The sequence below is a fragment of the Rhincodon typus genome, chromosome 46 (genome assembly GCF_021869965.1).
Source record: "Rhincodon typus isolate 14 chromosome 46, sRhiTyp1.1, whole genome shotgun sequence".
NCBI lineage: Eukaryota > Metazoa > Chordata > Chondrichthyes > Orectolobiformes > Rhincodontidae > Rhincodon > Rhincodon typus.
The window spans coordinates 8,197,984-8,210,876 of record NC_063377.1 but is presented as its reverse complement, the minus strand read 5'-3'; positions in this window follow the sequence as shown (position 1 = coordinate 8,210,876).

The following is a 12,893-nucleotide window of genomic DNA, read 5'->3' as shown; positions in this document are numbered from 1 at the left end:
GTCCTGATTAATTGCTACAGGGTACAAAGATTGTTCAATCAACTCAGAATCAGTACTGAGACAGCGTGAATGATAGATTGAAGAAAAAAAAGAAATAATGAACTGAAGCATTGGATTCAGTGTTAGAGGTGAACCCGGTCTCACTCTGTGACAGGATACCACAGAAAAAAGGAAAAGCAAAATCTAGACAGCAAAGCAATGCATTGATTGTGACCACGGCTGCCTACTCTCAGCTCAGGGGCTGTGAAACATTGGAACTCGCTGGCCGAGATCCTGACTAACTTGAACCAGGGCTAGGCGGATGGTCAGAGCGTCTGAGCATTTTCACATCTCCCTGCTGTCACCAACAGAGCTATCAGTATCTGTCCAATACTGAAACTGCACGCATAAGATGGTTTGCCACTCGAAGTGGATAGCAGTGAGTCAATTCAGAATGCTTGTTGTATTTAGATTTGTGCATTTTACCTGGTCCGAGTTTGAAATAATGTAGACTCACTGGAAAAAACCAACATAGTGCAAGTATTAATTCGATAGTTTCCAATTAATAGATTCGGAGCCAAAGATCAGCATTTGTTGGACGTAGGCTGCATCCTCATCCTTGCCAAACAGAGGCGTTGTGACGATATATAACCTCAACACAACAGCTGGGTGGCCCTGTGACAGATATATATCCTCATCTTTGCGGCTGTCTGGTGCTGTAACTGATATATGTTATACGCACACACTCATCCCTGCTGCTACGTGGCAATGAGTTATTTGAGTTACTTATTTATTGTCACATGGATTTGTTTTTAAATTTGAGTTTTTATTGTTATATATAGCCATATGTAGAGAAAAGTTTGTTTTACAGTACAGGCAGATCATATCATACAAGGTGCATCAGGTTGATACAACAGAGAGAAGGATACAATGCAATGGCTGCAGAAAAAGTGCACAAAGAGCGAGATCAACACGAAATTTAAAATTTGATAGGTCCATTTAGAAGTCTAATACCAGAAGCTGTTCCCCATTATGTTCATACGCGTTTTTAATCTTTTGTATCTTCTGCCCAACGGAAGAGGTCAGAAGATATAATGGGTGGGACGGGTTGTTGATTATGTTGGCTACCTTCCCGAGGCAGTGCGAAGTATAGATGGAGTCAATGGATGGAAGGTTGGCTTGAGTGATGGACTGGGCTGTGTTCACAACTCTCTGTAGTTTCTTCCGCTCCTGGGCAGTGTAGTTGCCATACCAAGCCATGATCATCTGTATAGAATATTTTCTATGGTGCATCTAATCCTGGTAAGAGTCTTTATGGACATGCCGAAGTTCCACAGCCTCTTGAGGAAGTGGAGGCCAACGTGGGTGGACCAGAACAGATTGTTGTTGGTGATCATCACTCCTAGGAACTTGATGCTCTCAATCATCTCCACCTCAAAACCATTGATATGGAAAGATACAGTGCAAGTGTTTTATCCTCCTAATCCAGCGCCATTTTACTTACAAAAATAATGAAAAGAAATTACATAAATAGAGATCATTGCACAATGTTTCTTCAAGCACAGCTCCAGGAATTCTGCACGGTCTCTGCACGGTCTCTGCAAGGTTTCCCGCACCTCGAGCAGTCGCTAGTCCGGGTACAGCAACGATAACACCACCAAGAGTCCACACTTCAGGTATACCACGGCCAGGTGGCTCTGCTCCGGACAGCACCTTCACCTCAGCGACCTGCCATTGCTACCAAGAATCCCTGCTCTGGGCACTTTCACTACCTCAGCTGACAATCTGCTGAGCACCGCCATAACAATGACTCACTGAGTCCAGTGTTTCCAGCTCACATGGGGACCTGAATCCTTTGCCATAGCCCCCACAGGTCCACAGTTTCTCACTTTTATAACTATGTGTGGTGGCGCTGTCGCTCATATGGATATTCATCCCTGCTGCTGGGTGGTGCTGAAACTCATATACATTACATCTACATAGTCATCCATGCAACTTGGTGGTGATGTGCGTGTTATATATGTTTTTTACATATACGCACCCATCGACACTGCTGTGGATGCTGTCACTGATATATATCCTCATCCCCAGTGCTAGGTGCTGCTGTGATGGATATACAGCATCATCACTGCCGCTCAGAGGCAGTGTGAATGATGTGTATCATAATCCCGGCCGCTGGGAGATGCTGTGACTGACGTTTTACTCCCCCACACTCATCATTTTCCTTACCTGTTCCCAGAAGTCAGCTTCTCCATGTCTGTGAAGAAAAAAATCAGAGTTAACGTTTCAGGTCCGGTGACCCTTCCTCAGAAGTGATGGTAGCTGGGAAAACGTCGGCTTATATGCAGCTGTCTCCAAGTCTGTGTCATCTCAAATTATAATAGTTGCAAATTTTCTTTCACATCCAGCCTGTTCAACCAAATGACCAACGAGTGAGAATGGGACTTTACCTGTAAGGTTCCTTCAGAAGGATCATTAACTTCAGTTGCACAGATTACATCAACAGCTTTGACACTCCGTACCGTCTCCCTCACCCACATTTCTCTCCACTCTTACCTTCTCTCAGTCACTCAGTCTGTCTCTGTCTCCATCCCTCTCTCTCAGAAGCTCCTCTCCGTCTCCCTCTCTGTCTCTCTTTCTCTCACCTTCTCTATTACAGTCTCTCAAAAAACCCACTTCTCACTCTTTCACTCTCCCTATCTCTCTCTCTCCCCCATCTCACCCTCTCTCTTTCAAACCCTATCATTCTCACACACTCTCCCCCGTCCCTGACCTCGCTCCCTCCTTCTCCCTGTTTAATGGTTTCTGCCTATCTCAAACTCCCCTCTCCGAGTCACTCACTCCCTCCCTCTCTCACACAGTGTTATTCTATCTTAAACACTCTCTGTCTCACCATCTACTATCTCACTCTCGATTACTCCGTCTCCATATCACCACATTTCCCTGGGTGTAACTTCCCAAAATTCCTTTGCCCGATGCGAACTTCATACTCTCCTCCTTCCCCATGTGTCGAAACTGGGGTCGATTGCAACCAGTATCGCCATTAACTCTGTAATTATAGCTGTCAGCCCCATGTGGTAGTGAGTAAGTGTGGCACTGTCAGATGTGTCATCTGGCTGGGACGAAGAGTGAAATCTAAACCCAGGCACTGTCATCTGTCTGCGGGAGGACAAAATGAACAGGATGGTAGGAGGTAGATAGATCACGGCCACTGTATACCTGAAAATAAATGTCCCTGTGTTGACATTAGCGGCAGGTGTTGGTCTCCTGGTAATGCCACTACACCAGCAAAACAGAGGGCAAGTAGCTTTGAATCTGTCCACACTGATTTAAATCCAACCACAAGATCAATAGACCTATTGATCGGTAAATCTAGCACCTAATCTTGTTTATGTTGGTGGTGACAAGTAGCGTCGATTGTCATTAAAAGAAAAACACCACCGGGGGAGAGGTTCACTAATAGGGAAAAGAAATGTGTCATTTTAACTTCCTTCCTCCGGTCTGAGCATCGATGTGAATCCAAGCCCACAGTGCGATGGGAGGGAGCAGGCGACGGGGAACTGTTATCTGAGCAAGCCGAGAGTCAGTTAATGATGGGTGCTCGATGCTGGCCCAGCTGGTGAAAGTCCTGTGAAAGAATGAAGTGGGTGAGAATAAATACCGTGAGTGGGGTTTTCTTGTGCTGCTGCCTTTCCCCGATCTCCTTCTGGATTGTTGGTCTTGGTGCACCATCCCTCTCTTACCCCGCCCTAAGCCGGTTAATTGACAGATAGATAGTTGTTTTTAGATTCTAAATGCATTAAGGGAGAAAGAGGGGACATGATATTGAGGTCATGGTCAGATTGAATGGTGGAGCATGGTCGAAGGACCAAGTGGCCTCCTACTGCTCCTCATTTCTAAGTGTCCCTTCCTATCGCTCTCTGGCTGTTGCTGTGTCTCAGTGCCGGTGATGTGCTGTTGGTTTGTACTCAATAACAGGTGGAAGTTCTATGGTTGCGGCAAGTGGACAGTTTGAGCACAAATTGACTGCCATGTCAGCGTCGTCACAACAATGACGCACTCCAAAAATTTATTAATTGGCTATGAAGAAAGTTGGGTCATTGTGCAGTTGTGAAAGGTGCAATGTAAATGCAAGCTCTCTTCATTATCCTGACCTCGCAGCCTACAACTCATCAGGCATGACATCCTGATGGATTGCCTGTGGAAATGAAAGTCAGAGAGGGACAGGATAAGGAAGTACTACTGGCAGCTCCTGACAAACACTGACTTTAGAAGCTCTTCATTAAGCCACAAATTACTGTAAAAAAGTAATTGGGTCCTGGTAAATGCAACTGTTGGCGAGCACGTGGACGGTAATTTCCTAGAATGACTACAGGGTTAAGGGGTTTCAGTTCCTCCAGAGGTATGAGAGAGACTGGGAGAAGCTGGGCTCGATTCTCTTCGAGCAGAGAAGATATTGAATCGAGATATTCAAAATTGTGAGGAGGGGCATTCCGATCGAGGGAATGATGGGGAAACCGTACTTGCTGGAAGTAGGATCGGTCACCAGAGGGTGGGCACGGATTCAAAAGAATTATAAAATGAACCAGAGTGCGGGGAGGTGGGGAGAGAAGGAGAATTTGCATTTTCAACGCCATGAGTTGTTGTGATCTGGGATACGCTGCCTGAAAGGGTGCAGATTCAACGGGGATTTTCAAAAGTTGGGTGTGAGGGTGATTGGAAACAGAGACATGCTTGAAAGTGGAAACATTTGTAGGGGACGTTGGGCGGAAAGTTGTGACACTAATTCAAGAGATCATTGTAAGAGTCTGATGAAGGAGCATCACTCCGAAATTTTATGATTTTAGGTCAATCTGTTGGGCTATAATCTGGTGATGTGTGATTTCTGACTTAATCCTTTCAATACCCCTCGTGAATTTATAAATCTCCATAAGGTCATCCCTCAGCCTCCAATGCCCCAGGGTAAAAAAAAATCCCAACCTATTGAGCTCCTTCCTATCGCTCAAACCCTCCAATCCCAGCAACATAGGGAGCAGCATAGTGGCTGAAAATGGCTACAGAGACACAGAGGGGATGCAGGGGCTAGAGTTGCTCATAGAGATAGTAAGGATGTAAAGGATGGTGGTGATGACAGAAATAGAAAGGGGTGTAGGGGCTGGAGGAGGTACAACAGGTAGGGAGTGTTGTACAGGCGGGAGGACGTTACAGAGTCAGGGAGTACTGAAAGCATTGGAAAGGGCGACAAAGAAAAGGAGGAATGTAGGGGCAGAAGGAGATTACAGAGATAAGGAGGGATTTAAAAGTTGGAGGACATTACAAAGATAATGAATTGTGTGGTGGCTGGACGATGTTGCAGAGATAGAGTGGGTGGTGGGGGCTCGAGGGGCTTACAAAGATAGTAAGGCGTGTAGGGAACTGGACAGGATTACAGAGTTAACGAGGGATATAGAATTGGGATGAGATTGCATAGATTGTGTGTTGTGTACGTCCTGGAAGAGGTTACAACGGGAAGGGATTGGGCAGGGGTTGTTTCCTGAGATAGGAAGAGGTGTAGGGACTGGAGGAGGGACAGAGATAGGGATGTATGTAGGGGCTGGAGAAGGTCAGAGCGATAAACAGGGGAGTTGGAGCTGGAGGAAATGACAGAGATAGGGAAGGGTTTCAGGACTGGAGGATGTGACAGAGATAGGAAGGGTGTTGTTGTCGGAGGACGTTACAGAGATTGGGAGTGCTATAGAGTCTGGAGGAGGTTACAGAAATAGCAAGGGTTGTAGGAAGCCAACTTGCTTACAGAAATATGAATGGGGTGCAGGGTCTGGAGTATGTTATAAATAAAGGGAAGTGTGTCGGTGCTACACAGATAAGGAGGGGAGTTGTGGCTGAGAGGTGCTTACAGAGATAGGGAGAGATGATGGGACCGGAAGGAGTGACAGAAATAGGGAGGGGTGTCAGGGCTGGAGGAGGTTACGGATATAGGGAGTAAGTGTAGGAGTTGGGGAGTTAACAGAGATAGAGATTTGGTGTACAGGCTGAAGGAGGTACTAGAGATAGGGGTTGGTGTAGGGATTGGAGGAAGTGATAGAGTTAGGAGGGATGTAGGGGGTTGGAGGATGTTACAGAGATAGCGAGGTGTTTTCGTTGCTGGCAGAGTCTGTAGAGATAGGAGAGGAGTTTTGGCAGGAGTAGCTAACAGAGATGGCGGTCAGTGAAGGAACCAGAGAGGGTGACAGACATAGCGGATCGTGTAGGCTCTGTGGGAAGTGACAGAGATAAGAGGGGGTTACAGAGACAGGAAGGGGTGTAATGGATAGAAGAGATTACAGACATGGGGAGGGTGTAATGGAACTGGAGGAGATGATAGGGATAGGAAGTGGTGTGGGGTATGGAGGAGGTGACAGTGATAAGGACGGTTATTGGGATGGATGCAGTTACAGAGATAGGGAGTTGTGTAGGGGATGGCAGGGTTTATAGAGACTGGGGAATGTAGTGGCTGGAAGAGCCTACAGAGATAGGGAAATGGTGTAGGGGTTGGAGGAGATGACAGAGATAGGGTGTGATGTAGGGCCTTGAGAGGGTATCAGAGATAAGGAAGGAGGTGGGGTGAAGTGGATTACCAAGAGAGTTGAGGGGTTAAGTTACAGAGATAGGGAGAGGTTTAGCAACTGGAGCATGTGACACAGATAGGAAGAAGAGACTGGAGCAGGTTACAGCGAGGGAGATGCATGTAGCGGCTGGAGGAGCTGACAAAGTTATGGAGGGCTGTCGGAGCTGCAAGAGTTTACAGATAGAAAGATGTGCGTTGGGGATGGATATGGATAGAGAAATAGGGAGGGATGCCGGGGCTGTAGGTGTTAACAGAGATATGCAGTGGTATAGTGTCTAGAGGATTTTGCAGAGATAGACAGGGATATTGGGACTCCAGGTGGTTACAGAGATAGGGAGGGATATAGGCGTTGGAGGTGTTGACAAAAATAGTGGAAATCTAGGATCTGGAAGAAATGGCAGAAATCGGAACGGGTGCAGGAAATTTAGAAGGGTATGGAGATGCCATGGGATAAAAGGGCTTGAGGAACTGATAGAGATAGGGAGGGGTGCAAGGATTGATGGCATTTACAGACTTAGGGAGGGTTGTAGGGGCATGAGCAGGTTACAGGGAGGAGTTGAGATATTGTGGTTGGAGTAAGTGGCAGAGATAGTGGACAGTAAAGGACCTGGAGTTCATTGAAGAGGTAGGAAGTGGTGCACTGCTAGAAGAGGTTACTGAGGTAGGGAAAGGGTGCCGCAGCTAGTGGAGATTATAGTGATAGGGAAGGGCTTAGGGGCTACGGTTGTGACAGAGACAGAGAGGGGCGTAGGGGCTGATGAATTTACAGAAATAGGCAGAGGTATGGGAGCTGGAGGGGAAGGGGAGGGTTAGAGATAACCCTGCTAGGCATTGAGGTACAGATCCCATTACCCCTCAGTGAAAACAAGTTTTGTCATTTGCCCTCGAATCCTCTTGCCCGTTACCTTAAATCTTTGCTCTAATTGAGAGATCGGGAAGATTATAATGGATGGAGATTGTTGCTGAGACGGAGGGGTGGCGGGAATGGAGTGTTTCACAGATATATGGAGCGATGTAGGGGCTGAAGAAGAGATAAGATAGGGTGCGGGAGCTGGACGATTGAAAGCTGGTGTGAGATCCGGTGTGGAGCTCAAGTGCTTTGGAATGGAGTGAAATGGAGAAGGAGAGAGCCCAGAGGATAAACAAGAGGAGTTATTTAGAGTGACCCAGCCTCTCATGGGTCTGTTTCTGTCAATGTGTGACATGTCTGAGAAGGTGAGTATCTGATGGAGCCTCTGGCATTTTCCCTCTGCTCGTGGGTAAAACAATAGCTGCCTGTGAGATGTTTTGGAGCTTACAACTGATGATGCCACGTGGTGGTACTGCTCCTGCTGCTGCTAATCGCTCAGTGATCAGAGAGGTTTCAGTTCCTCCACCGACATGACCCTCCCCTTCCCCTCCATCTGGAGTGAATGACCACACCACCTGCAGCCCCTTCACAAACAGACCAAAAACAGCATCGTTTCTGCTCTCGGGAGCTAAAATGAGGCACTTGAAACACCACCCATTTCTCCCAAGATCAACGGTCTGCGCTGCATTGAACTCAGATGCAGAGGCAGCCTTGGAGCCAACTCTTCGACTGCCTGATTCATCATTGATTCATATCAAGGCTGTACAATCATTACAGGACAGAGGCCAGCAGTACGCCTCCTATGCCAAAAGTTCTGACTCAAAGCAGAGGAGTGAATCGGTTTTTGAAAAGGGATATCATTGATATTTCAATAATAATTAGAGGGTTCAATCAAAAATTAAAGTCATAGAGTTATGAAGACCTCCAGCACAGAAACAGGTCCTTCATCCCGTTCAATCTGCGATGGCCAAAGACCACGCCCTAACTATTCTAATCCCATTTTCTAGCTCTTGGCCCATTGCCTTGCCATTGTAAATGCGCATCTAAATACTTCTTCAATATTATAAGGGTTTCTGCCTCTGCACTCTGCCAGGCATTGAGTTTCACATTCCCACCACCCCGGGTGAAAACAATTTTCATCACGTGTCCTTGAATCCTCCTGCCGGTTACCTTAAATCTACGCCATCTTCCTTCACCTCCAACACCCCAGTCACAGACCCATGGCACCTCCTCCTGCAATTGGCGAAGGTGCAACACCTGCCCATTTACCTCCTCCCTCCTCACTATCCAAGGGCCCAAACATACTTTCCAGATGAAGCAACACTTCACCTGCACTTCCCAGAATCTAGTCTACTGCGTTCACTGCTCACAATGTGGCCTCCTCTACATTGGGGAAATGGAGCGTAGACTGGATGACCACTTCACAGAACATTTAGGTTCTGCTTGCAAAAAAGACCCTGCTGCTTGCCACTTTAACACACCACCCTGTTCACTCGTCAACATCTCAGTCTCTGGCTTGCTGCAGTGTTCCAGCGAAGGAAAATGCAAGCTGGAAGAACATCACTCTATTTTCCGCTTGGGGACTCTGCAGCCCTCCGGACTCAATTTCGAGTTCAATAATTTTAGGGCCTAAACTCTCCCATGTCCTAGCCCACTACAATACACACCCGGCCTTGTTATCACATAGCCTGCCATTACACACTACCTATTGGTAGTCGCAAGCAATCCCCAGTTAACAACTATTCACCCTCCCAGCCAGATCGTTATCAACTCCTTTGTCTATCCAACTACTCTTCTCTCTCTTGGGTCTCTATCCTATTGTTTACTCCCTACCCCATCGCCCTCCCTATTTTCTGCAGAAAACCGACGTTTTCCCAGCTACCATCAGTTCTGGGGAAGGGTCACCAGACTCGAAATGTTAACTCTGATTTTTTTCTTCACAGATTCTGCCAGACCTGCTGAACTTTTCCAGCGACTTTTGTTTTTGTTCTTGATTTACAGCATCCGCAGTTCTTTTGTTGTTTTGATTTAGTATTTAATTCACTGCCACATCTCTTCGAGGCATGCCCACCTTGAAGAAGTTCTGCGCCTCTCTCCGACGGGATTTCCGTTCCAATCTTTCTTCTTTTGCACCGACAATAATTTCACCGTCAGACCTGGTGTTTGACTAAGTATTTGCTCAAACTCGTTTCCACAGCCGTATCACATTCCTCAGTGACTTTCTCCGGCTAAGACTCACCCCATGTGGATTCCTCGTGTTTTGAATCCTCCCACGATCACAGATAATTCCATGATGTTGACCGGACCACGGACAGCTGCTCCCGCTGCATTCTGAGATCCACACTCAGTGCCATGTGACATCCCATGCACACTCTCGACCTTTCTCTCCAACAGCATCGCAACACACTGACTTGAGGTCACAACTCTCTGCAGTTCCACTTCATCCTCCAGCTCATTTGTCGTGCTAACAAGAAACTTTTTTCTTTTCCTTTCAGGCATCAAGATCCACAAGATGCAACAACTTTCAAAGATACCCATGGCCCTCTGGAATCTTCCTCTCCTCCCCTTCCCTCTGACTCCATCCCCTCTCCCAACTCTACCGTCTGTCTGGTATTGACCATTCCTCCTAACCTTCCTCTCTCCAATGCTGAATGCTCCGTACTCAGCAAAGGCCTCAGCTTTATTCCTCCGCTTCACCACCTTAACGAATTTCGGGCACATGGCATTGAACTCTTCTTCCGCCGTCTTTGCCTCCATGCACATTTCTTTGGACAAGAGCCCTCTCCCCGTCCCACAGACCCCTTCGCCCAGTTCCAGCACTCTCCCTCCACGTGGACTGCTCCCTCTGGCCTTTTACCTGCACTCAATCGGATTATTGAGAACTATCGATGTGATATTGGTTGCCTCAATTTCTCTGCCCTCCTCACCAAATCCAACCTATCTCCCTCCAAATTTACTACACTCCGTGTACTTAGATCTAACCCTGATATTGTTATTAAGCTTGCCAATAAGGGTGATGCTGTTGTAGTTCGGCATACTGTCCTCTACATTGCAGAGGCCGAACGCCAGCTCTCAGATACCTTCTCCTATCTTCCTTGGACCATGGCCCCAACATGACTCATCGGGCCATTGTATCCACTACGGTAACTGATCTCATTTAATCTGGTAAACTCCCGCACCGCCCACCCCACCCCCACCCCCAACTGCATCCAAGCTGATAGCCCCCCAGCCTTTCACAACCCGCTTCTACCTTTTCCAAACATCCACAAACAGATCTATCCGAACAGACAAATTGTTTCAACCTGCTCATTCCCGCATAACCCATCTCTTCCTACCTTGACTCAGTCTTCTCTCCCCTGGTCCAATCCCTGCCCACATAAAGTCGCGATTCCTCTGACACTTTATGCCGGTTTCAAAACTTCCAGTTTGCAGGTTTCAGCCGCCTCCTATTTACCATGGACGTACAATCCCTTTACACATCCATTCCCCACCAGGATAGTCTTGGGGCTCTCTGCTTCTTCCTGGAGCAAAGACCTGAACCGTCCCAACCCACCACCACCCTCCTCCATTTGGCCGAGCTCGTCCTCACTGTCACAAACGTCTCTTTTAACTTCTTTCATTTTCTTCAGGTCAGAGGGTGGCCATGCATACCGGCATGGACCCCAATTATGCCTGTCTCTTCGTGGGGTATGTGGAACATTCCTTGTTCCAGTCCTATTCCGCCCCCCACCCACAACTCTTTCCCGAATATATCGAAGATATATCGGTGCTGCTTCCCTCTCTCGTCCAGAATGGAAAAGTTCATCGATTTTTCTTCCAGGTTCCACCCTGCCCTCAATTTGACCTGGTCTACCTCTGACTCCTCCCTTCTCTTCATCGACATCTTTGTTTCCATTTCTGGGGATAGACTGGCCACTAATATCCACTATAAGCCCACTGACTCCCACAACTTCCTGGACTATACATCCTCACACTCTGCTTCCTGTAAAGACTTTATCCCAATATCTCCATTCCTCCATCTCCGTTGCTTATGTGCAGATGAGGCCAACTTCGACAAGGGAGCCTCCGAAATCTCCACCTTCTTCCTCAACCGAGGATTCCCCAGGATGTTGATGACAGGACCCTCAACTGGATCTGATCCATCTCTCACACTTCCACCCTCACCCCTTCTCTACCGTCCTGCAACAGCGGTGGGGTTCCCCTTGCTCTTACCATCCCAGCAGCATCCACATCTAGAAGATCATCATACGCCATTTCTGCCAACTCCAGCGAGATGCCACCACTAGACACATATTCCCCTCCCCTCCCTTCCACAAGGGCTGTTCCCTCCAAGACACCCTGTTCCACTCTTCCTTCACCCCCACCCCACAGTCCCAGCCGCTGAGCTTTTCCAGCTACTTCTGTTTTTGAACTAAAGGATTGTAGGTCTTACACACCTAAGGGTAGCTCTGGGGAGTGTTGTCGAACAGAGAGACCTAGGGGTACAGATCTATATTTCCTTGAAAGTGGCATCACAGGTAAAAAAGGGTGGTGAAGGATGCATTTGACACGCTTGCCTTCATCAGTCCAAGCATTGAGTACAGGAGCTGTGATGGCATATTACAGCTTTTTTTTCCCCTTTATTCATTCACAGGATGAGGGTGTCCGCGGCTAGGCGGCAATTATTGTCCGTCCCTAATTGCCCCAGAGGGCAGTTGATAGTCAACCACATTGCTATGGGTCTGGAGTCACATGTAGGCCAGACCAGGTAAGGATGGCAGTTTCCTCCCTATAAGGGCATTAGTGAACGAGATGGGTTTTTCCTGACAATTGAAAATTGGTAACATTAGACTGTTAATTCCAGATATTTATTGAAATCAAATTCCACCATCTGCCATGGCGCAATTCGAACCGTGTCCCCAGAATATTATCTGGGTCTCTCGATTAACTGTCCAGCGATAATACCACTAGGCCATTGCCTCCATACAAGAGATTGGCAAGACGACATTTGGAGGACTGCATACTGTTCTGGTCGCCATACTGTAGCGAGGATGCAATCAAACTGGAAAGGGTGCAAAAAAGGAATTACGAGGATATTGCTGAGAAAGATTGATTTGAGTTATATGGAGGGGATGGACTTTTTCCCTGGGGCGTAGCAGGCTGGGGGGTGACCTCATAGAGCTTTATAAGATCATGAGGGGCATAAAAATGGTGAACAGCCAAGGTCTTTTCTCCAGGGTAGGGGAGCCCAAACTGCGAGGGCATAGTTTTAAGGTGAGAGCGTAAAGATTTAAAAGGGACCTGACAGCTAACGTTTTCATGCAGAGGGTGCTGCGTATGTGAAAAGAGCTGTCAGGGGAAGTAGTAGAGGTGAGTGCAATTTCAACAATTAAAAGACATCTGGGCATATACATGGATTAGAATATAGGCCAAATGCAACCAAATGGGACGAGTTGGGCAGAAGGGCCTATTTCCATGCTA